The sequence below is a fragment of the Gopherus flavomarginatus genome, chromosome 7, assembly GCF_025201925.1.
Source record: "Gopherus flavomarginatus isolate rGopFla2 chromosome 7, rGopFla2.mat.asm, whole genome shotgun sequence".
Lineage (NCBI taxonomy): Eukaryota > Metazoa > Chordata > Testudines > Testudinidae > Gopherus > Gopherus flavomarginatus.
The window spans coordinates 98,803,854-98,827,901 of NC_066623.1; the positions used below are offsets into that span (position 1 = coordinate 98,803,854).

Below are 24,048 nucleotides of genomic sequence, written 5' to 3' on the forward strand. Positions count from 1 at the left end.
CGTAAGATATTAGGCTCAGAACTGTTGCTGGCAAACCATCTGACGGGAAGCTGTCAGTTTGAAAGAGCAAGGATTATAGAAAGGAGCAAAGAATAAAAACACAGTGATGGATCAGCTCCATGAAGGGGCCTTTATCTGAGGGGCACTCCAACTGGGGGAACGTTGACAGGGAAAGGAAAGCAGGAAGTTGAGAAGGGAGCAGGAAAGAAGAACACAAGACACTCTAAAATGGTTCAGAAAGGCTATTGTTGGCTACGTTGAAAGCTTTCAGCAAGTTGAGCTTTCAGGCTAATTGCCTACCTGGTAAGACACTTCTCTGCTTTGAATGTACAATAGGCAGTAAACACAAAACACAGAAAACACAAGGGAAAATCTTGACCACATTGACGTCAGTGGGAAAATTCCAATTGACTTCAATGGAGCCAGGATTTCACCCACGGAACTTGCCTTTTTGGAAAAAAACAAAAAACAAAAAAAAAACAAAACAGGTCAGATAGCTGACTACGTCCCTGTGGGGAGAGTCAGTGTTCTGGTCGCATGAACTCCAACTCAGGAATGTAACAAGCTAAGTAGCCCTTAGAAAACAAGAGCTGGAGGAAGAACCAGGGAAGCCCTCTCATGTTTGTAGGTACAATAATCATGTGGGGCTTTTGTTAGTTCCTTTAAAAAAAAAATCAAGACAAATCCCAGGAAGGGAAATGGGGAGGGATGGGGGAATGTTTCACCCATATAATTTTGTGTGGGTGTGTGAGTGAGTGAGCTCTAACCATTCACAGGCCAGATCCTGGCCCAAATGGAAAATTCCATGGTGAGAAGATTATAGAATGCTGAGGACCTGCGTATAAAAATGGGGCAAAATCTCTTTAAGGGGCTTGATTTTTCAGGCAAATAAGTGAAAAAAATGAAGGCAGAAATAACAAATGCTAAAGGCATCAGTAACGAGACCCATAATTTTGACTCTGGAAAAGGAAACCAACCACCCTAGAGATATTTACTATCCAATTAAATTCTCAACACTTCTATATGAAAGCATGTTAATGCAATGCTGGATGCCTTTCTACCCATCCCTGCCCTGCATGTGAGCACAACAGGCATAATGAACAGGCACCCAGAAAAACCTAGGAGAATGTGTTTGAACTGAACAGTCCTTCTGGTCAGATCTTCACTGGGAAATATTATTACAAATCAGGGGGTAGACATGTTAATCTGTATCCTCAAAAACAACACGGAGTCCGTTGGCACCTTAAAGACTAACAAATTTTACCCATGAAAGCTTTTTACCCATGAAAGCCTATGCCCAAATAATTCTGTTATTAAGTATGTGTTTACACATTCAGTTAGCAGTATAGCAGTTGTGCACCCTGTTTATGTAAATACTGCAACTAACATATGGAGTTCTCAGCTGCAAGTTTGCTGTGAGCTTAGAAGACATACTATGGCCCTGCATTTCTGCATTCTCCACTGAAAGGTCTGCAGGTACACTATATATTTAATACTATAATGATGAATAATAATATTCACTATGCTTCCCAATGGAGGAGCTCAGAAAAGCTATGTTTTCTGTAAAATTAGATCAAAATATTTTTAAAGGAGTGAATCTGAAATTCTGGGTGGGTCCAAGGCCCCACACTAGAAGATCCAATGAGAGGATCAGGGCCTGAGTCATCAGTTATGGCAAGTTGAGATGAAATCCTGGCCCCAATGACAAAACTCCCAACGACTTAAAGGAGCCAGGATTCCACCCATGCTCTCCGGATAGTCCTACTCACTGTTGTTTTAGTTGGTGTCATAGAAACAGAGAAACTGGAATTAACCTATCTGTCAACGTGGCTCAGTTATTCAGATAATGGAAGAACACAACTGATTCCTCTGGCAGACTGAAAAATATTTATCTGCCACTTGGATATTTGACAATGAAGAACTAAAAACAGATCTACAAACAATAAATGGAGATAAAGTAATAAAATGAAACTCTGGGGAATTTCCATTTCTTCTTCTTTTTCTTTTTTTTTCACTTAAAGATTATTCTAAAATGCAAAGTTCCAGTTTGTTTCTAAAAGAAAAGGTCAAGACGTGGAGTCTGGGCCTCAAACCCAGTCTACCTTCAAGTTGTTAGACATTAGGGAAAAGCTTTGATTTGCAAATGGAGCTGGCTGGAAATTCTCCATTGGAATGTTTTCTGCGTTGGAGAATGCCAGTCCACCAGAATCAAAACATTTTGCGGAGACTGTTCATTTCAGTAGAGTTGCCCGGTTTCCTGCCAGCTCTCCCAACTCCTCAGCGTCCCAGGCTTCCTGACTCTTCAGCAGCCTGCCTGACAAGGATTCAAGAGCCTGAAAGTTCCTGCTCCCAAGTTCTGACACTCCCAGGTCTCTCTGCAGCTTGTCTAGCAGGCCACTGTGAAGCAGGACTGCAGACTCCCATCTCCCCATCAGCCTGCCATGTTGGCTGACAGGGAAGCAAGAGTCTAGAAATATTAGGAGCTCCAGCTCACAAGGCTCTGGGCCCTTTCAGTTCATTGCAAGTGACGTGAGAGCTGGGAAGCTCCGGCAACTGTGGCTCCCACATTCCACTCTGGCAAATTGGGCTCCCAGGTATTCCTTCCAGGGTTCACAGTTCCAGGACAGTATACCTGGTGGACTGCCCCAGAAGGCAGGGCTCTATTCCCTTTTGCAGAGAATTTCAAAATATCAAAATCCTCCACAAAACGGAATTAACCTTTCTCCCCACAGCTCTTGTTTTAAATTTTACAAAAATCTACTAAATTATGGGCAAGAAACTAACACAGTCACCAGTTTTGTAGCTTGTGAACACATAGCACCAAATTCTCCTCTCTGTTACACTCATCCAATTCCAACGGCTCTCATGGACTTGTTTTTCCCTGAGTACTGTTTTTCCAAGAGTACTTGGCCCATAGTGTGTGTGTTCTCCCTGCACTAACACTGATCAAACCATAGATGTGCTGACATCAAAGATGCTGAAGAGATTTTGGCAAGACCCATTGCTACACTTAACTGTGAAGCTGAAAAACAGCCATGTTAATTACAGCTTTGTTCAAATTTCTAGGGTGGTGTTGCAAGGAAGAGAACATTTGCCAAGTGTAAAAGGTGTGTGTGGGGGAGGGAATCAAAGGGGAAAAATACATTTTTCTAGGGTTCTAAGGTGGATTTACACAAAAAACAGAATGACTTTAAGAATGAAAATATCCTTTGAAGTAAAGAGCATATCCCTGACACAAGAAATCTGCCTTGATGGTTCAGACATGCTTTAAAATTGTGTCACACAAAACCTCCCTGACCTTTAACAGAAACCCTCAGGCCTCCTGTACAGGCTGGATGCTTCATAAAAGCCGTTTACCAGACATCTTATTAGCTCTGTCAGAGGGTTTCACTCTCACTCTCTAATTTTTGTAAATTGTTAGTCAAAGTGTTGTGTGTGCACTTTGAAGACAATGTATGCAGATGGGCTCTAATTCATTTCCCCTCTGAACTGGGGAGCAATCCGTTTCTCAAAATGATAGATTCCGTCAACTGTGTCTCGTGATACTTAAATTAAAACACAGGTGTTCCCTCTGGCCTTCAGGAAGAGGAAATACCATACTGATTAAACCTTGAACCATACTAGCTAAGACAAACCTGGACTTCACCTCCCCCTCCCTTCTTTCTTCTAACCAACTGACCAGATTGATATAATAGGTTCGCACATGTAATTGGATAACCTCTAACGAAGGCGGCAAGGGCACAGGCTGTAAAGGAAGCAGTCTGGTCCATAAGGATGGCATGTGAGCAAATCCACAAAAATCAGCACCAGAACTCTTCATTTACATATTCTCAGATTTTATACAGAAAGCCTTCCACCCCCCGCCCCCCCCCAACAAAAACAAACGTGAGAAACGTGTCTCAGGTTTCCAAGCCAAGACATATAGTTTCTTCCTGCTGGCAACCATTCCAACAAATACATTTTGTGAGCCACAAGGTGAGCAAAGCTTTTTCTCTCTCTCTCCTTCCCTTAGCACTGCTTAATTTCTTTGCCTCCAGGCTGATCCACACCCTTGAACACGCAAGAACGAACACATCCTATTTTATTTTCCAATTTTTTCTCCCATAACTGTGAATCATCGGTATCAAACCACAGATGGTTACTGTTATCATTATCAGTGTTAGAGTAGCAGCAAGCAGCTTCAGTTGCAATGTAGACCTCATTGTACTGGGTGCCTTACAAACACAGGCCAGAGACAGACCCTGCCCCAGATTTTACAATCAAAGGTAACTTATCCTGCAAAAAAAGTGAACCCCTGTGTTAATACAAACTATTACTGAAGTCAACAGTGGGCACACAAGCTTAGGAGTCCACAAACAATAAGCCCACTGCAGGAACAGGGCCTAATTTTCTCTCTCTGATGCCGTGTTCCCTGTTGGGACCAGTGTAAATGATGTAATTTGGAGCTTTTTCCTCCTGTCTCCTCCCCTCTTGCTCCGTCTGGAAAAATTAACATCCAACGAATTGCAAATACATGTACAGTGTGCAGAGAAAGTGTTAATTACCAAATGTTTTTGCATAATGTCTGTGTCACAAGGAAATCAGAGATAGGCTTTTTTTGAATCAGGCCCATCACTGCTTTCTTTATATAAGAGCCAAGCAGCATTCTTGGATCAGAGTTCAATATCTCAAGAGGTGTAAATCACCACACTATCTTATTAGAAACATTTGAAAGTAGGCAAGTGCTTTGAAAGCCATAAACTTAGGATTCTGAAGTGTTCCAAAGCTATACTGGATATAAATTCCTCACTTAACTGGTTTTAATTTGCAACCCCTTTAAAGAGCTGATCCTACATTTAAATCAATGCAATATTTAAATAAATATATATAATTTATATATAAATGTAACCACTATTTTTATAAATGACCTGCAGTTGTGTTATATATAACGAATATAAAAAATAGTCCATCAAAACTATTTAAATAACCTGAAAATTAGAATCACTTGAATTCCCCAGGACATGCAATAAGTATATGTCCAGTAAGAGGTAGGCTGCAGCTCCCAGAAAAATGTACTGCAATCACTGTTATTCCATGTATTATGTAAGGTCACAAGTCTGAGAGAACATTATGAACTAAAGCAAGAATTCTTGATGCCTGGGGCATGAGGCTTAAAATCCCTAGAAACAATGAGTACAGCGGAAATAAAATCACAAGAGATAAAGAAAAAAAAATCAAACTACCACATCATTTGCAAATACAAACTATTAAACCATGATGAGGCAGAACACAAACCTGAAAGCATGGGCGTAGGTGCTAAATTCCCTCTAAGCTGCGTGGCCATGCAGGCGCACAGCGTGGAGAAGTGCCTCTCCCTTCTCGCTGGCCCCACTCGAGAGCCCACGCCCCCTCCCCCCCACATCTCCAACCCCCTGCCCCAGCCCAGAGCCCCCTCCCACACTCTGAACCCCCTCGGCCCCATCCCCATCACACATCACCTCCAAATTGCTGCACATAAAATTCATTTTACATCCACGTGTGGAAAGTTAGAAGAACATTGTAAGGTGGGCATATGCTATTTGTGCCAAAGCATGCAATTATAATTTCTCAGAAGCAATAGTTTTAATGGAAATTGGCACAGTGTTTTTTGTTCTCCATCAGACCTTTAATTTAAAAAGACACTGCCAGCTATCTCTAACTGCAATCACTTTACTAGCAATCAGATCAGAGCAATTGTTGCAGTATATCTCCCCGAGGAGATTATGGCTCCAGTACTCAAAAGGAAACCACAGCATGGGCCAAACTTTCTAACATGTGTGGAATAAACCTACCCACAAAAATGCATGTTCAAAGAGGCACGTTTACATATGAATGGGGTGAAATGCACTTGCTGGCGCAAACTTCTGTGCATATGTGAATGCCCAATTAAAAATCTGGTCCTCTGTAAAAATTCCCAGGGAGTGAGATCTAGAGAGAGAGAGATTAATATTAATAGTTGGGTGAGTATGTGTTCTAAGTACAGCTGGTCAGGAAATGTTTTTTGTTCCCACAAAGGATGTCAATGATCACTGACATTTTTTCTTCAAAACTTTTCAGATTTTTGTCCAACTCCAAAACCAAAAAGATTGCAGACAAAAACCAAAACCTTTCAGTTGATTTTTTTTTTGAAGAACCAGAGGAAAAACATTATTGAAGTGGGCATTTCCCACAGAAATTTCTGTTTTGATTAAAGTCATTTTTTTGTCAAAAAATGTCATCTGGAGGCTACTGTAAAGTACACTTGATTAGGGAATGTCTATACTGCAATAATACACTCAAGGCTGGCCTGGGTCAGCTGACTCAGGCTATAAAATTGCAGTGTAGTCGTTCAGGTTTCGGCTGAAGCCTGAGCTTTGAGACCCATCCCCACAGGGTCCCCTGAGTTCAAATATCTACACTGCAATTTTATTGCCCTCAGCCCGAGTCAGCTGACCTGGGCCAGCCACAGGTGTTTTATTGTGATTTAGACATAGAGGGACCAACCCCGTGCTCTGCACTTAGACAAACACCCTTTTCCAATGGGAGAATTGCCTAAGTAAGGGGACACAGGTGTAGGTTTTTCCTAAGCATTGAGAATAGTGCTGGTCTTTCTTCATTCATCCTCAGAAGAACATGTCCCATTACTGACAGCCAGCCAGTGACAGTACAGACTTGAATGGAAACAAGAGACATTTTATGAAGGTTTCATCATGAGCCATCACATCTCCGAGCTGATGATTAATCCTCAGAAAATGCCCTGTGTCTAAACTATTATTGTTTCATGAATCCATATAAGAACATAAGAATGGCCGTACCGGGTCAGACCAAAGGTCCATCCAGCCCAGCATCCTGTCTACCGACAGTGGCCAATGCCAGGTGCCTCAGAGGGAGTGAACCTTACAGGTAATGATCAAGTGATCTCTCTCCTGACATCCGTCTCCACGCTCTGACAAACAGAGGCTAGGGACACCATTCCTTACCTATCCTGGCTAATAGCCATTAATGGACTTCACCACCATGAATTTATCTAGCTCTCTTTTAAACCCTGTTATAGTCCTAGCCTTCATCCTACAACTGAGCATTATACACCCATGCAGATGCTCAGTACACAGATATCCTTTCGAAAGGTGGCACAATGGGTGAGCTTAAGATACTGTACTGAAGGAGTTAAATAAACAGAAACAGGAAATATAACAAATCTAATCATATAAACAGTCTAGTTATACCTATTAATCATGCGCATCATATGCGTATCTTATATCCAAACCAAAAAGGTCTCTCTCAATCTCAAGAGGCAAGAGGAGCAATAAGAAAAATGTTTAAGTGGGCTTTAAACTTATTAACAAGTTTGAACAAAGATAAAACATTTACCTCTTTAAAAAAAAGCAGGTGGAAGGCTTAGTGCTTCTTGAAGCAGGTAAACAGACCAACCACAGATTCTTCATTTGTTAACGGTCCCAACATGAGATTATTATTATTATTATTCAGCCAATTTACTCTTTATTAAATTCTAAGTGCTGTCTTGATGGGGAGCATCAAGCAATCTCGGGTCATAACTACTGAAATAAGGCAGAAAAATGTGATTATTTTATTTCATGGTCTGGATCCAAAAGAAGTTAACTCTGAGCTATTTCTCCACTGGGGGAAAAAAAAGTGTCACAGGTGTTCTTGCAATCATAATATCACAGGCTGGGATTTGGTAAGGTTACACAAGGTGATAGGGGTCAGACTAGATCAGTGCATTGATGAAGACCTCCAAAGAAAACCAAAGTGCTGCAGGACATGTGTTGGTAGTTCAGTGCAGGTATCTCAAACCTCTCCGAGTCAGCAATGTGAGTGTAAATGAATTCATGTAGATAATGGAGAACTAGGCCAATGATGTAAGGAGTTACCATGTTTTTCCACATGCTGTTTGCCGAAGGAGATCAGTCTTGACCACTTGTGATTTTTATTTTTTTTAAATGACTACATTGCACTACTGACTAAAGTGAAACTGGCCAATTTCCAAAGGTCCAAGCAGGAAAAAAAAGTCTAGAAGTAGATTAACAACATAGACAAGGAAAAACACTTTTGATACTTTTTAATCTGCAGGCTCAGGGCTGTGATAGCCCCCAAGGCTGGTACACTCCATCCTTATAGTGTAGAATGACAAGGGGTAGTTTCCCATCGCTTACCCAGCCTGCCCTGTTCATAATCCTGCCTGCATGCTGGAGGCTGGTTGTCCCCCAAAGGAGAAGAGGTCTGCAACATACAAAGCAGGACCGCCTCTACTGAATCTCTGGTACCTATACTTCCACTCCACCTTTTTCTGGTTTGGCTCTGCTGGGTCCAACCTCTCTACCATCAGGTGGGGAGCAGGGGTAAGCTCTAACTACAGAAATGGCTGTTGGATCCAGGACTGTGTAATTTATTGTGTAATCTGCCCTTTGGATTCATAAGGTTCTCCCCTCCTGCATCCTCCCCACCTTTGAAATCAATGTAGGACTCAAGGATGCATTTTGCTATACAATCTCCATAATAAACACTTGCTTGTCCCTTTATATGGAGAAGGAGCAAGTCCTTGAAATTCTTTTTTCTTTGTTTCCCTAGATACTCAAGGGATAGCTTTAGTCATGGGACAAATCTACAGGACATGGATTAGTTAAAAGGACTCACTGCAAATGGCATAGTCAAGCCACACCTTAACCCAACCTGTAAGATACCAAACCCATTTCTCCATTGTGAAAGGGGAGGGGGGGGAAATAGCAAAATTTGCTCTGCATCAGGCAAAGTAGGGACCTGAACATGGGTTTCCCACATCCCAAGGGTGCATCCTAGCCACCAGACTAGAGAGAGCCAGTCTCTCCATTGACCCAATAAATATTTAATTATTGATACAATCTGGAACAGTTATATAAATGGACATCACTGATGTATCCATCATGGAGCCCATGCCTTCAACACTATCAGGTACATCTCTCATTTGAGACGCACAGTGAATTCCAGACCCCAAAAAGAACTGCCAACAATACTTATAGGAAATGGCAGTGAATTATCAGACATACAAAAACCTTGAAAGCTTGGTATGTATTAAGCAAAAAAGGATCCCACAGCATTTCGAACTGCCTGCTTTATTTTGGTGCTCACCTGATTTCAGGACTTTATAAACAAGACACCTGCATAGTCAGGTCTTGTGGGATAAAACAATACAATGTCATCTATGTGAATGCACTATTATAAACTCCATCATACATAGAACTCTTGTAATTCAGCCTAACAGAAAATGACTCTCTTGATTTTAACTTGAGTGAAGAATTTCCACTGTACATCTGATTGTTCCAGAACCTGTAATTCCATGTGATTTAGGAAAGATGGTCTGATCTCCATATCAGTTCTTTGGCAATGGACAGCTTTAACTGTTTATTCTCTCCAGACATGTCCCCTTTATGGGTTCTTCTTGTCAAATTTATCTCCCTCCTTTGCACATTCTTTATATTAGCACTACGTCAATGCTAGCAAAGTGAGATATACATAGTTTTAATCAACTGGGGACTGACTTTCTTCTCAGGTACACAGGTGTGCATTACTTGGCTGACCCTGTCCTCAAGGTATATAGGTGTAAATCATTAGATATCTTGTAAAATCAGTACCCTAGCCTTGCAACTATCTGATTTTACAAGATACACAGACCCACACCTGTATTGCTGACGGCAGAATCAACCCCTCAAGCCTGTGAATACTTCCGAGCTCCATTCATCTTTCAGATTTATTCTTGTCACTTTAAAAAAAAACAACCCTCTTTCCTTCATGAAAAGAATAATGGGGAAATAAGCTGCTACATTTCAGAATGGTCAAGATTTTAGGGCCTGATCCAAAGCTTACTGAAATCAATGGCATCTTTCCATTGATCTCAGTGAACTTTGGATCAGACCTTTAAATAAATACAGTTCATTAAGAATAGAGTTTGAAACAGCTTCTTTTTTGGCGTGATCACAAAGGCCAGAATGCCAGATTTCTGACATCTGATGGGATTTGATCTGAACCTCAGAGGCATCTTAGTTTTAAATTTTGTGGGGGGAGAGGAAAGTAGAATGAAAGCTGATAATAAAAATACATTTCTTTTCAAATGGAAAAAACAGAAAATCCTGGAATGCTGCTCTCATGAGAAGTGAAATCTGGAAACCTGATTCAAAACTGGATCAAACTGCTCCCAATGCGTCATCATAAAACAACATGCTATACTTGCTTGGGAAAAATTCCACTAGAGAAGCTTCAGAGTGGTAGCAGTGTTAGTCTGTATCAGCAAAAAGAACGAGGAGTACTTGTGGCACCTTAGAGACTAACAAATGTATCTGGGCATAAGCTTTCGTGGGCTAAAACCCACTTCATCGGATGCACGGAGTGGAAAATACAATAGGAAGATATATATACACAGAGAACATGAAAAAATGGGTGTTGCCATACCAACTCTAACGAGACTAATCAATTAAGGTGGGTTATTATCAGCAGGAGAAAAAAAACTTTTGTAGTGGTCATCAGGATGGTCCATTTCAAACAGTTGACAAGAAGGTGTGAGTAACAGTAGGGGGAAATTAGCATATCTTTCTACTGTATTTTCCACTGCATGCATCCAATGAAGTGGGTTTTAGCCCACTAGAGAAGCTTAAAGTCTTGCCCTGTGTTACAAAGGATCTGAGAGTTCTGTTTGAATTTTTAACTCATAAGTTCATATGTGTGATTTACAGTTAAAGAGTTTCATTGTTGCTTACACACAGTATTAGAGAAATATGCCATACAAGGGAAAGAAATTGTGGTAGGTTTATATAATCAATCATATCTTTACCACACATCCTGGTAATGTTTTCTACACTCAGGAATGGAGAGCAACAAATGATTAATTTACGTGTAAATCCAAAAGGAAACTTGGATTTTCTGCCCAATATGTGTAGGAGGTTACAATTTTTCCTAGTCTTTCTACAAACCATGAAAACAAACACAATTAATAACAGTGTAATTTTCTAAAGCACTCAATATTGGCCTACGTCTGCTCCCCTCAAAGTTTATGGTAATTGCCAAACATTTACCTGTATGTTGGGTAGATAAGAATCTATAGGTTCAACTCCCTGGTGATATAAATTATTGCTGCTCTGATGACATCAGTGGAGTTGTGCCAATTCATACCATGAGATAATTTGGCCCTATGTCAAACATAATGCCAACAAAAAGAAAAACAGTTATGGAAAAGAATACAAATCTGATTTTAAAAAAAACCAAGAAAACTACCACTGCTCATGTACCATCACTCAAGAATTAGATCATATCTGAGAAATCCTGTTGCTTGTCCCATAAGAAACATTACCCCCTCAAGCTATGAGAGTTTGCTATCAGTTTAGTACAGCAATCAATAACAGTGAGTTATTGCAACTCTTCAACTGTCAATGTTTTAGGTATAAAATTAGTTCTGAAGCAATAATGTTTCTTGAACTTAGTTCATTTTTAAATTAGCTCATAAAATTTCCCAAGTAAAAAAAAGTGTAGGCTCAAAATGCATCTCAGATGCTCAACATTATGTTGATCCTATACAACCATTTTATATTTAAATATATTCTCAACACTAGATGGGCCCAATCCTGCAAAAACTTACATGCCAGTGGGTAAGCATCTGCAGAGCTGGGGCCATAGTATATAACAGGTTATAGAGCAGCGTTTCTCAAATGCAGCCATCAGCAGATTTTTTTGTGGCCATGACAGCCTCCATAACATGGCAGAGATTGGGGGGCAAAGCAGCAACCATCCCTGCAGTGCCCAGCAGTTGCTCCTGAATAGCTGTTACCAAGGGCAGCAAGATGAGCAGCCTTGGTGTTTGCACCCCAGCAGGATTTGGCATCTTGCACCGCACAGCCTCCTCAGGGACTCTGGAAGCACCTCTATAGACATGTGGGGCTTGCGTGTGTGGCACCGGAGACAGCTCTTGTCAGTGCAGGAGGCTGTGGTGTTTGTTAGCCGGGGCGCTCCCTTGGACAGCTTCCCCACTCCCGCCTGGCTGGGAACAGGGATCCTGGGACTCAGCAGGAGGATGGTAAGTTCTGGACCCACCTTCCCTGGGGTAGCGGGGCTCAGGCTTTAGTCCCAGAGCAGCCCCACTGCAGGGAGGTCATGCCCCACCAGTAGGCTCTCACCTAAGTTCCTGTGGGGTGCATGCAACCTGCTGAGATCACCCCTTCTCATTAGCATCAAGAGCACCATGGATGATGTGGGGTGAGCCTAAGTGCAGGGGAATCCTTCCTTGCTGCCATTACAGGGGTTTGCTCCTTTTCAACAAGTACAGAAGAAGGTGTCCAAGTTTACAAACGCCACTGAGTATTTTAGGAAAAACTGTCAGAGCAGCCACCAGAAAGAGTTGGTGGCTGCACTCTGACACTCTGTCCACAAATCTGTCCCAAATCTGACATCAGGAATCATAACATTCAAAAACCAGTGGGAGAACACTTCAACCTCTCTAACCACTCAGTGACAGACTGGAAGGTGGCAATTTTGCAACAAAAAAAATTCAAAAACAGACTCCAAAGAGAGACTGCTGAACTCCAATTAATACGCAAATTAGATACAATTAACTTAGGTTTAAACAGAGACAGGGAATGGCTGGGTCATTACACTAATTGAATCTATTTCCCTATGTTAAGTTCTCCTCACACCTTCTATGGGTCATCTCAATTATCACTTCAAAGGTTTTTTTCTCCTGCTGATGATAGCTCATCTCAATTGATTGGACTCTTCTAGTTGGTATGTGTATTTCCACCTTTTCATGTTCTCTGTATGTATAAATATCTCCGGTCTTTGTGTTCCATTCTATGCATCCGAAGAAGTGAGCTGTAGCCCACGAAAGCTTATGCTTAAATAAATTTGTTAGTCTCCAAGGTGCCACAAGTACTCCTGTTCCTTTTAAGATAGATGTGTTATTCCATCCAAAGCATTTAATGTTTCATGGCCTATTCAAGCTTTTGTTGAAAATCTCAACAGTGAGGCTAGAGCACCAGTTCTGACAATGATGAAAAGCCACTGAATACAACTATCTCACAACATGGCTACAAATGAAACCCACATGTTCCAGAGGACATACTTCTATGCTGATGATGTTTGTTAAAAAAAAGAAGTTTGTTAATTAAATTTGTGACTGAACTCCTTGGGGAGAATTGTATGTTCGCTCAAACAAGTTTGTTTACATTTGCAGAAGATAATGCTGCCTGCTTCTTGTTTACCATGTCACCTGAAAGTGAGAACAGGCATTTGATGGAACCGTTTGTAGCCTGCATCACAAGATAGTCACATGCCAGATGCGCTAAAGATTCGTATGTCCCTTGATGCTTCAACCACCATTCCAGGGAACATGTCCATGCTGATGACAGGTTTGCTTGATAAGATCCAGAGCAATGAGGACTGACACATGTTCATTTTCATCATCTGAGTCAGATGGCAGAAAGTTGATTTTCTTTTTTGGTGGTTTGGGTTCTGTAGTTTCTGCATCAGAATGTTGCTCTTTTAAGACTTCTGAAAGCATGCTCCACACCTCATCCCTCTCAGATTTTGGAGGGCACTTCAGATTCTTAAATCTTGGGTCGAGTGCTATAGCTATCTTTAGAAATCTCACATTCAGAGCTTCTTTGCGTTTTGTCAAATTTGCAGCGAAAGTGTTCTTAAAATGAACAACATGTGCTGGGTCATCATCTGAGACCGCTATAACATGAAATATATGGCAGAATGTGAGTAAAACAGAGCAGAGAACATACAATTCTCCCTCAAAGAGTTCAGTCACAAATTTAATTAACACACTTTTTTTAAACGATCATCATCAGCATGGAAGCATGTCCTCTGGAACGATGGCCCAAGCATGAAGAGACATATGACTCTTTAGCACATGTGGTATGTAAATACCTTGCGATACCAGCTACAACAGTCCTATGTGAATGCCTGTTCTCACTTTCAGGTGACATTGTAATTAAGAAGTGGGCAGCATTATCTCCCGTAAATGTAAACAAACTTGTTTCTCTGAGCGACTGGCTGAACAAGAAGTAGGACTGATTGGACTTGTAGGCTTTAAAGTTTTACATTGTTTTATTTTTGAATGTAGGTTTTTTTGACGCATAATTCTACATTTGTAAGTTGCACTTTCATGATTAAGAGATTGCACTACAATACTTGTATTAGCTGAATTGCAAAACACTATTTCTGTTGTTTTTTACAGTGTAAATATTTGTAATAAAAAATAAATATAAAATGAGCACTGTACACTTTGTATTTTGTGTTGTTATAAAAATAGATCTGAAAATGTAGAAAAACATCCAAAATTATTTACTAAATGTCAATTAGTATTCTATTGTTTAACAGTGCTATTAAGCACGATTAATTTTTTGAGTTAGTCATGTGAGTTAACTGTGATTAATCAACAGCCCTAATTAGTATGTATTATATATGTATGCATTCTATTACTGTTCTTATAGGAGGGAAAATTTTTAAGAGAGTCAAGATACAGTATTTTTGAGTATCAGAGGGATAGCCGTGTTAGTCTGGATCTGTAAAAGCAGCAAAGAATCCTGTGGCACCTTATAGACTAACAGAGGTTTTGGAGCATGAGCTTTCGTAGGTGAATACCTACTTCATCAGATGCATGTAGTGGAAATTTCCAGGGGCAGGTATATATATGCAAGCAAGCTAGAGATAATGAGGTTAGTTCAATCAGGGAGGATGAGGCCCTGTTCTAGCAGTTGAGGTGTGAAAACCAAGAGAGGAGAAACTGGTTTTGTAGTTGGCAAGCCATTCACAGTCTTTGTTTAATCCTGAGCTGAGGGTGTCAAATTTGCAGATGAACTGAAGCTCAGCAGTTTCTCTTTGAAGTCTGGTCCTGAAGTTTTTTTGCTGCAGGATGGCCACCTTAAGGTCTGCTATAGTGTGGCCAGGGAGGTTGAAGTGTTCTCCTACAGGTTTCTGTATATTGCCATTCCTAATATCTGATTTGTGTCCATTTATCCTTTTCCATAGAGACTGTCCAGTTTGGCCAATGTACATAGCAGAGGGGCATTTCTGGCATATGATGGCGTATATTACATTGGTGGACGTGCAGGTGAATGAACCGGTGAGGGTGTGGCTGATCTGGTTAGGTCCTGTGATGGTGTCGCTGGTGTAGATATGTGGGTAGAGTTGGCATCGAGGTTTGTTGCATGGATTGGTTCCTGAGCTAGAGTTACTATGGTGCAGTGTGCAGTTACTGGTGAGAATATGTTTCAGGTTGGCAGGTTGTCTGTGGGCGAGGACTGGCCTGCCACCCAAGGCCTGTGAAAGTGTGGGATCATTGTCCAGGATGGGCTGTAGATCCCTGATGATGCGTTGGAGGGGTTTTAGCTGGGGACTGTATGTGATGGCCAGGGGAGTCCTGTTGGTTTCTTTCTTGGGTTTGTCTTGCAGTAGGAGGCTTCTGGGTACACGTCTGGCTCTGCTGATCTGTTTCCTTATTTCCTTGTGCAGATATTGTAGTTTTGAGAATGCTTGGTGGAGATTTTTTAGGTGTTGGTCTCTGTCTGAGGGGTTAGAGCAGATGCGGTTGTACCTCAGTGCTTGGCTGTAGACAATGGATCGTGTGATGTGCCCGGGATGGAAGCTGGAGGCATGAAGGTAGGCGTAGCGGTTGGTAGGTTTTCGGTATAGGGTGGTATTAATGTGACCATCACTTATTTGCACCGTAGTGTCTAGGAAGTGGACCTCCTGTGTAGATTGGTCCAGGCTGAGGTTGATGGTGGGGTGGAAGCTGTTGAAATCATGGTGGAATTTTTCCAGAGACTCCTTCCCATGGGTCCAGATGATGAAGATGTCATCAATGTAGCGTAGGTAGAGAAGGGGCGTGAGTGGACGAGAGCTGAGGAAGCGTTGTTCCAGGTCGGCCATAAAAATATTGGCATATTGTGGGGCCATGCAGGTGCCCACAGCGGTGCCACTGATCTGGAGATATATAGTGTTATCAAATTTGAAATAGTTGTGTGTGAGGATAAAGGCACAGAGCTCAGTAGCCAGTTGTGCTGTGGCATCATCACGGATACTGTTCCTGACAGCCTGTATTCCATCTGTGTGTGGGATGTTTGTGTACAGAGCCTCTACAACCACGGTGGCTAGGATGGTGTTTTCTGGAAGGTCACCAATGCATTGTAGATTCCTCAGGAAATCAGTGTGTCACGGAGATAGCTGGGAGTGCTGGTGGCATAGGGTCTGAGTAGAGAGTCCACATATCCAGACAGTCCTTCAGTGAGAGTGCCAATGCCCAAGATGATGGGGTGTCCAGGATTTCCGGGTTTGAGTATTTTTGAATGATACTAATAATTATATACATAGACTTTCATGAAGTTTGAAACTCCCCATTTACTAATATTGGGAATTTTTACCATAACAAGTGTTGTAACAGTACTGGTATAACTCCAGGGTTCCCCAGAAATTATGTACTGGGGTGACAAGAGGAAAACCTTTATGATTCACATCCATGAAGACCGTGTTTCAATAACAGTGAAACAATGTCAGTGCAAGTGCTTTTGACAAATAAAGTAACGGATAAAGTAAAGTTACAATGAAAGGGTGCTGGATCTGTCGACAGCCTAAAAATGATGCTCTGGAAATTGGAAAGACAACTTGCGTTCCAATTCACAGCCTTAGTCTCTCATTCCCAAAGGGAGTGAGTGCTGTAGAGGCAACATGTTTTATAACTGAGGTCTTGTCTACACTTATCAGGGGTTCGACAAAATACCTCGCCTGATGCATCCCAAGACAACATTAGCTTTTTTCACAGCCATATCACATTGGTGGCTCATAGTCATCCTGTGATCAACCAATACTCCAAGGTCCTTCTCCTCTTCTGTTACTTCCAATTGATGCCTCTCCATCTTACAACAATAGTTCTTGTTATTAATCCCTAATGTGCCTGGGAACTTTACCATTATCCATACAAACGTCAGTTCAGAGTTGCTTTGAGTTGTTAGGGATGGGGTAAAGGATTCATAAAGTTTCCAACAAACCAGAAATAGTTTTATTTACAATAAGGAAAGAACTAACCTCCAATTGCACCTGACACCCCTACACCCTTCCCATGACTTTATATTATTTTTTTAAAATTGGAACAAAACAGATCCCCAAAAACCACACTGGCAATATACCAGTGCATAAGCAGCTTACAGAAATATCTCAACCTATGACTGTTATTCTGCCCAAAGGGTTACAACATTGTAGTGCCTGAATCATCAACCACTGAAACAAATCCAAGCCAGTGCAAGGGTCTGTTTGCACCACGCAGTCCCAGCAAAATAGTAGCAGGACGAAAGCCAGAAAATCTTCTAGTCATTTAAAAAATTCCAAATTAGGAAAAAGGGGAAAAGGCAGCAGCAGAGAGATAAAAAGATTTAATATTAAAGTTTTTCTTTTAAATCTGGAGGATGGTTTCCACTTATATTTATCACACAGGGCAAAACTATTACATTACATACATTAAAAGCAGCAAAGAATCCTGTGGCACCTTATAGACTAACAGACGTTTTGGAGCATGAGCTTTTGTGGGTGAATACCCACTTCTTCAGATGCAGATGTATTCACCCACGAAAGCTCATGCTCCAAAACGTCTGTTAGTCTATAAGGTGCCACAGGATTCTTAGCTGCTTTTACAGATCCAGACTAACACGGCTACCCCTCTGATACATTACATACATTGTTTATGTTCTCTCATCATGACGTGATATCCTCAGCGCTTACGACTCTGCAACAATGCAAAGCCTAAAACACATTTCTGACTCTACCTATACATGGATGCTGGACATAGGACAAACTCCTCAAAAACAGGGACAGTGACACAAATTTCAGGAGAGGTAAATAGGGGACAGATGAAAAAGCAGACAAGAAAGGCAGGGACAGAGGAAAAAGGTTTTGAATCTCAATGGCGAAAATAGATTTAAGACACCATTAGGCATACAATGTCTCTAGTACTGCTCAAACTATGTGTTATACATTGAGCACAGATACATACTCAATATCAATATCAACCAATCACCTCTTCTAGTATTTTTATGGAAAGATAAAAATGATACATTATAAACTTCTATATAGGACTTTGATTCACAACCTCATCCCTACCAGTGCCTCTTGAAAGGCAATGTCTATAGGTTATGAACAGGCCACGGGAATTCAGGAGAGCTGGAGCCTAATTTTAACAAGTAGTGAGCACCCCGAGCTCCAAACAGGGTCAATATGAGCTGAGGTTACTCTGCATCTATGAAAATTACCCCTGGGTTCCATTCCCAACTTGCTCATTGTTTCACTGTGTTGCCTTGGACAAGTAAAGTCATTTTTCTGTGCCTCAGTTTTCCAATCTGTGAAATGGGAGCAATGAGTATATATATATATATATATATATATATATATATATATATATATTTTCAATAGCCACTATTTACAGCACTCGGAGGTCTGCAGATAAAAAGGTGCTAGACAAAAGCATGGTATCGTTATATTATTACTTTAGTCCTAACCTAGCTCACCTTTTCCCATTCATTGCCACATTTCTCCTAAGTAAAGGCAGGTAGCTGTGCTGAACTGTGCCATTGTGCGGCGCTTTTAACCCATAAACAGAATCCTTGCTTTTGGAAGAAAAATTAAATAAATTAATTGATTAACGTCTTCAGTGACAGCCAATCTCAACGTCTATACTAAGGGCTTAATTCAAGGCCTGTTGAAGTCAATGGGGGGACTCCTGTTGACTTCAATGTGCTTTGGATCAAGCTGTAACAGAACTGAGCTGGAACAAGGGAAGAACAAAGGAACTGCCCTATAACCAGGGTGTACGTTGTCCCTATGAACCTTACAAAATGATTACAAGAAAAATAAACCAGGCCAAGTGACCAAAGGCAGGTACATCAATTAGATCTAACTTTTACTAGACTAGCAAGAGTTTTCCGGTGTGTTAGTGAAATGGGCAGCTTAGGGTATATCTATACTGCACACTGAGCCCACACTCTGACTCAGGTTTGAGCCAAACCCCCCTTCATCCACACATAATTCAGTCTGACTCTGGTCAGCAAACACTCAGATCCTGAGTCCCAGGAAACTGTTAGGTAGACTGGTCAGAGCCCAAGTCCCACTGAAATTCGGGTCCAAGTCCAATTGTTTTGCAGTGTGGATGCTGCTCAAGCCACAGACTTGAGTCAGAAAGTCTGTGTAGTGACATATGGATGCGTTAGCATGGTTGTGAGACCCAGGTCCAGCAATTGTAAACCCAGGCTTACAATGCAGTGTGAATGCTCAAGTGAGGCCTTGGAAACATCAAGTCCACAAGCCTGGATCCCACAGAGATGGGCTTAATGTGCAGTGTAGACGTACCCTAAGAGACAGGAGTAACTCCTGTATAACTGTGTTGCCTCAATAAGACAGACATAGGTTCTCATGAACACACTCAACTAACATGTGCAATTTGAAAGTATAAGAATTTTTTTTATACCTAATAGTTTAAAAGTCTGTTACAAACTGGAAGGGGAAGGTGAGCTAAGCCAGACCCAACATTCACTGAAATCAATGGGAAGACTCATTTGGACTTTGGATCAGGCCCATTGTTTGATATGGGGGAAGGGGGAGTGTTATGAGCAGCATGTTCAAAAATTGGGGGCAACAACATTCTCCTGCACTTGTCTAATACCATCGGGTGTGATTTTCAATTTGTGTGAACAAAACAGCCTCCCAGAAGCGGACTTGATTCCTTTATATCTGTATAACTCCACTGGCTCTAACTGAGCTGCTGCCAATTTACCTCAGTAGCATCAGAATTTGGCCCATATAACCACAGTAATAGTGATTTTCCCCAGCCCTGCATGAGTGTCAGTTTTATAGCTGGCTGGCTGATACTTAGGCGATTAAAATCAAGTAAAAGGCAAAAAATCTAAACTAACCATGCTTCTGGCTATGGAGTGACTAAAATGTTTAATCATGGCATGTAACAGGCCAACTCTGTGCAAGCCTATTTCAGTCTATACACAAATAGGATTCTCACCTATGAAGGCGGAAGAGAGACATCGTTTGTCAAAAATATGGTCTGAAAGCAAACTGAGCACAGAACACACCTCATTGTTTCTCCAACTGTCCATAACATTTTCACTTGCAAACCACAGTCATTACTTTAGTTTATTAGACAGTATAATCTGACTAGGAGATGAATCCATTTGTGATCTGTTTTAACTGGTATTCTATAACAACAAAATGCATGTATTAAATGAACTTTTCATCTGCTCTGAACAAATTCTTATGCACAAAAAAGTCACTTCAAAACGCTTGCTATTTTTAGTCCCAAAAGAATTGCTGTCCAGAAAGTAAACAGTTTATAACTTATTCAAATAGTTTTTTTTTTTTAATAAAAAATGTTCCACGAGTAGTTTCACATTTGTTTTGGAAACCATTTTTATTTTCATTCTACGTAAAGGCATCAAACAATGAAAAGTATTTGTTTCTTTCTGGTTCCCAAGTCAAACCAGAGATGTTAGAACAGGTCAGATATAATAAACACAGCTATTTCAAGGGAAAGAAAAGTTTTCCTGTCCTAACTTTGAGTGACAAGAGAAGATTTTTACCAGCTTGCAACTATACTTTAAAAAAATCAAATCAAGCACTTTTAATAAAGTGCGTGTGTGTATACATATATGGTTTCTTTGTTACGCCATAGAAGTTACATTTTAAGTTAAAATGAGCAGATGTTCTAGACACCTTTAAAAGTTCTTATTTGTGGAGACCACAGTCCTCTATCCCATATTTTTAAATTTCTGATACGTGGATTAACCCAGCGGGAAGCTAGCAGTCCTTGAATGGAGCTTTTTGTTCAGCATTCTAATAGCTTCCAGCACTTGCCCTAGTCTGCAAAAAACACATCAGATTTAGTTAGACATCCAGTCCACACATGAAGAATTTCTCTGTCAGATCTAGTAAGCTCTACCAATTTAACATGTTGGCTTCTTGAGGGAGAAGAGGAGACAGCCAAATAGCAATGGTGCCTTGCAGCAGTCTAGTGACACAGGGCAGTTCTTGAAAGGAAATTATTGAATAGGGATGGTAACCTTGCAACCCCTTGGAACCTCCTAGAGTCTAAAGTAAAAATACGGATCACTCAGACTGGCGATGGGCTACCCATATACCCTGAAAAGAAGGGGAAAAGGCACTGATTTTTTAAATCCGGCTTGCCATATTATATTGCCTGCTTTCAAGGCCACTGCATCTTTGAGCCTGTAGACATTGAAGACATTCCAGTCAGCTGCAAGCAATGTGTGCTTTCCTGATTTATTTTTTTTTGAAGTGTCACCAAGAACAGCTAGAGTCCCTGAAAATGAATCACTGGGCAATTTCTATTCCCTGCATGGAAAAAAATTCTCATTTCATTGATCCTCACTGCAATCAACTATTAAAAAAAAAGATCAATAGAGTTCCATTATCTGAACTCAATCTTTTTTTTTCTTTTTTTTAAAAGGAGAATAAGGCTAAAAAAAGCTACAAGGGCTCGATTGTTCCTCCTGATGCAGGCATGGACAGGACCTTCTGTGCATGACTCTCTCTCAGCACAAGGGATTCTGTAGCAGCACCTCCCATTCCTGGAATCCTCACAGATAGCTCTCCACAGGGTCAAGAAGGGGTGGGGGTGAGGATGTGCTTCGCACCTCCCAAACCCCGCAAGGAATCAGTGTAAATGCCCCCTCTGAACTGGGAAATGTCCTTTAAGGAGAGTGTCTAGTGGCAGCTGCCTAGGCAGGATTGCCAGGCAGCATGGTTATGTTGGAGTTGTCTTTCCCTGGACCTGGAAGGTGGGCATAGCACAGCAGGGGCTTTTAGGAGACCATGAGAATGCAGAAGTCAAGTTCCAATGGGGTATTTCTCATTGAAGTGACTTCCCTGTGTAATCTGTCTGGGGAGACGCAAGAAGAAAACTAGAGAATATATCTTGGCCAAATGGAATAACAGAGATTTGTGTATGACTGTTCCACTGAATGGCTGGTTCTCAGAAGGCATTAAAATGAACTGTAAACTAGGAGAACAGGCAAGATTCTCTTCAGTAATTAAACATAATTCTTCTTAAGAGCTTTCTATTACAGCTCCTGAGAGGCTGTGAAATTATGGAGCGACAGGGTTTGTGGGATGCATTCATTGTATTTCCTTCTTGAATTCTTTTGTTATTCACTTCCCATAAACACAAATTGCATTTCTCAATTAACCTACTGTCAAATGTATAGAAAGACTTAGTAAACCTAAACAAAATAAAGTAAAGCAGACTGCAAAAATTCAGACAAATATGTTAAATTTTCAAATACCTGTGTTTAAATAATCTGTTTCAAACTCAAGATACAGCTTCTTGTTGTAATGATACCATTGTAAATCACATAACTGCTCCTTTAAAAACCAAAACAAATCCCCACCTTTGGATTATACTTTTCCTATGAAAGATTACAACAGATTACCAATAGTGCAGGTAGTACACGGCAAAGGATACATTTAGAAGGATTAAAGTGACCATGTTTTCAAAATAAACCAGGATGCTTTTGTGGTGACAATTTTAAGGTCAGAAAATACTCAAACAAAAGACAAAAATATACTTTAGAAATAAACATGCTGATGTAACTACTGCCAGTTCCTGACTCAACAGCAAGGTGTGCACATTTCTCAGAATGGAGGATTTTTGCCAGTATTGCAGTGTTTGAATTAGCTTATCATAAAACACTAAACAAAAGTTAACATTTGCTTTGGGCAAAAGAAGAGCTTTGACAGCGTCTGCACTCATTCCATCTCTCCCTTTACTCCAAACACTGTTCACAACACTGAACACTTACATTGCTGGGCTGCTCTTGGTCAACATAAGTATATCTTGAACAGACACCTTGTAATTATTAAAAAAACAAAAAAAATTGATTGATGAAATGTAAATCAGGTGATTTCAGGTGTCTTGGGAGAAATTCCTGGGACATCATACGAAAAACCAGGCAATATAGTAATTTTAAAGAGAATGTACCAAGCGACATAGGAATCCAGACCATACTAAACAAACTTCCTGCCTAAGGCCCCAGTAAATCATGATTAAAGCATGGTAGGGAGTTCCATCAGATATTAATATACCATTTCCCCCATACCTAAGTTTGTATGAAAAACAAATTCCTCAAACAAAACCAAGGCACAAACTACTGCCTGTGGACTACAAAGCTGACCAAATGGGGCAAAGAACTTGAGAAAACCAGCAACCGTGAGGCATTTGGTAGCATGAACCTGGGAAATGTGAATAAAAAGGAGACCCAAGTTAAAAAACATCAGCGTCCATCTGCTATGAGTATCAAGAGCAGCCATGGAGATAAGCTTTATTCACTTAGTGTTTTCCAGTAAAGGCCATGTCTACATCTAAAATCTTGCAGCGCTGGTTGTTACAGCTGTATTAGTACAGCTGTATAGGGCCAGCGCTGCAGAGTGGCCACACTTACAGCAACCAGCGCTGCAAGTGGTGTTAGATGTGGCCACACTGCAGCGCTGTTGGGCGGCTTCAAGGGAGGTTCGGGGAACGCGAGAGCAAACCGCGGCGAAGCTGGTCTCCTTTCCCGGTTTGCTCTCTCGTTCCCCGAACCCCCGAACAAGCAGGTCTCCTTCCCTGCGGTTTGCTGGGTGGTTCGGGGAACGCGAGAGCAAACCGGGAAAGGAGACCAGCTTCGCCGCGGTTTGCTCTCGCGTTTCCCGGAACCACCCTGCAAACCGCAGGGAAGGAGACCTGCTTGCTCGGGGTTCGGGGAACGCGAGAGCAAACCGCGGCGAAGCTGGTCTCCTTTCCCGGGTTTGCTCTCGCGTTCCCCGAACCACCCAGCAAACCGCAGGGAAGGAGACCTGCTTGCTCGGGGTTCGGGGAACGCGAGAGCAAACCGGGGAAGGAGACCAGCTTGATTACCAGAGGCTTCCTCAGGTATGCTGGGATACCTGCTTATTCCACGGAGGTCAAGAAAAGCGCTGGTAAGTGTCTATATTTGATTACCAGCGCTGGATCACCAGCGC

General features: G+C 41.3%; 2 protein-coding genes across 3 annotated transcripts in view; both read right to left on the reverse strand.

Annotated features, from left to right (window-relative positions):
- ROR1 (receptor tyrosine kinase like orphan receptor 1) overlaps positions 1-24,048 on the reverse strand; it is a 271,372-nt gene that overhangs the window by 193,755 nt on the left and 53,569 nt on the right. The gene's annotated exons all lie outside the window — the stretch shown is intronic.
- Positions 1-24,048, reverse strand: part of LOC127055264 (uncharacterized) — a 268,873-nt gene that overhangs the window by 118,199 nt on the left and 126,626 nt on the right. The gene's annotated exons all lie outside the window — the stretch shown is intronic.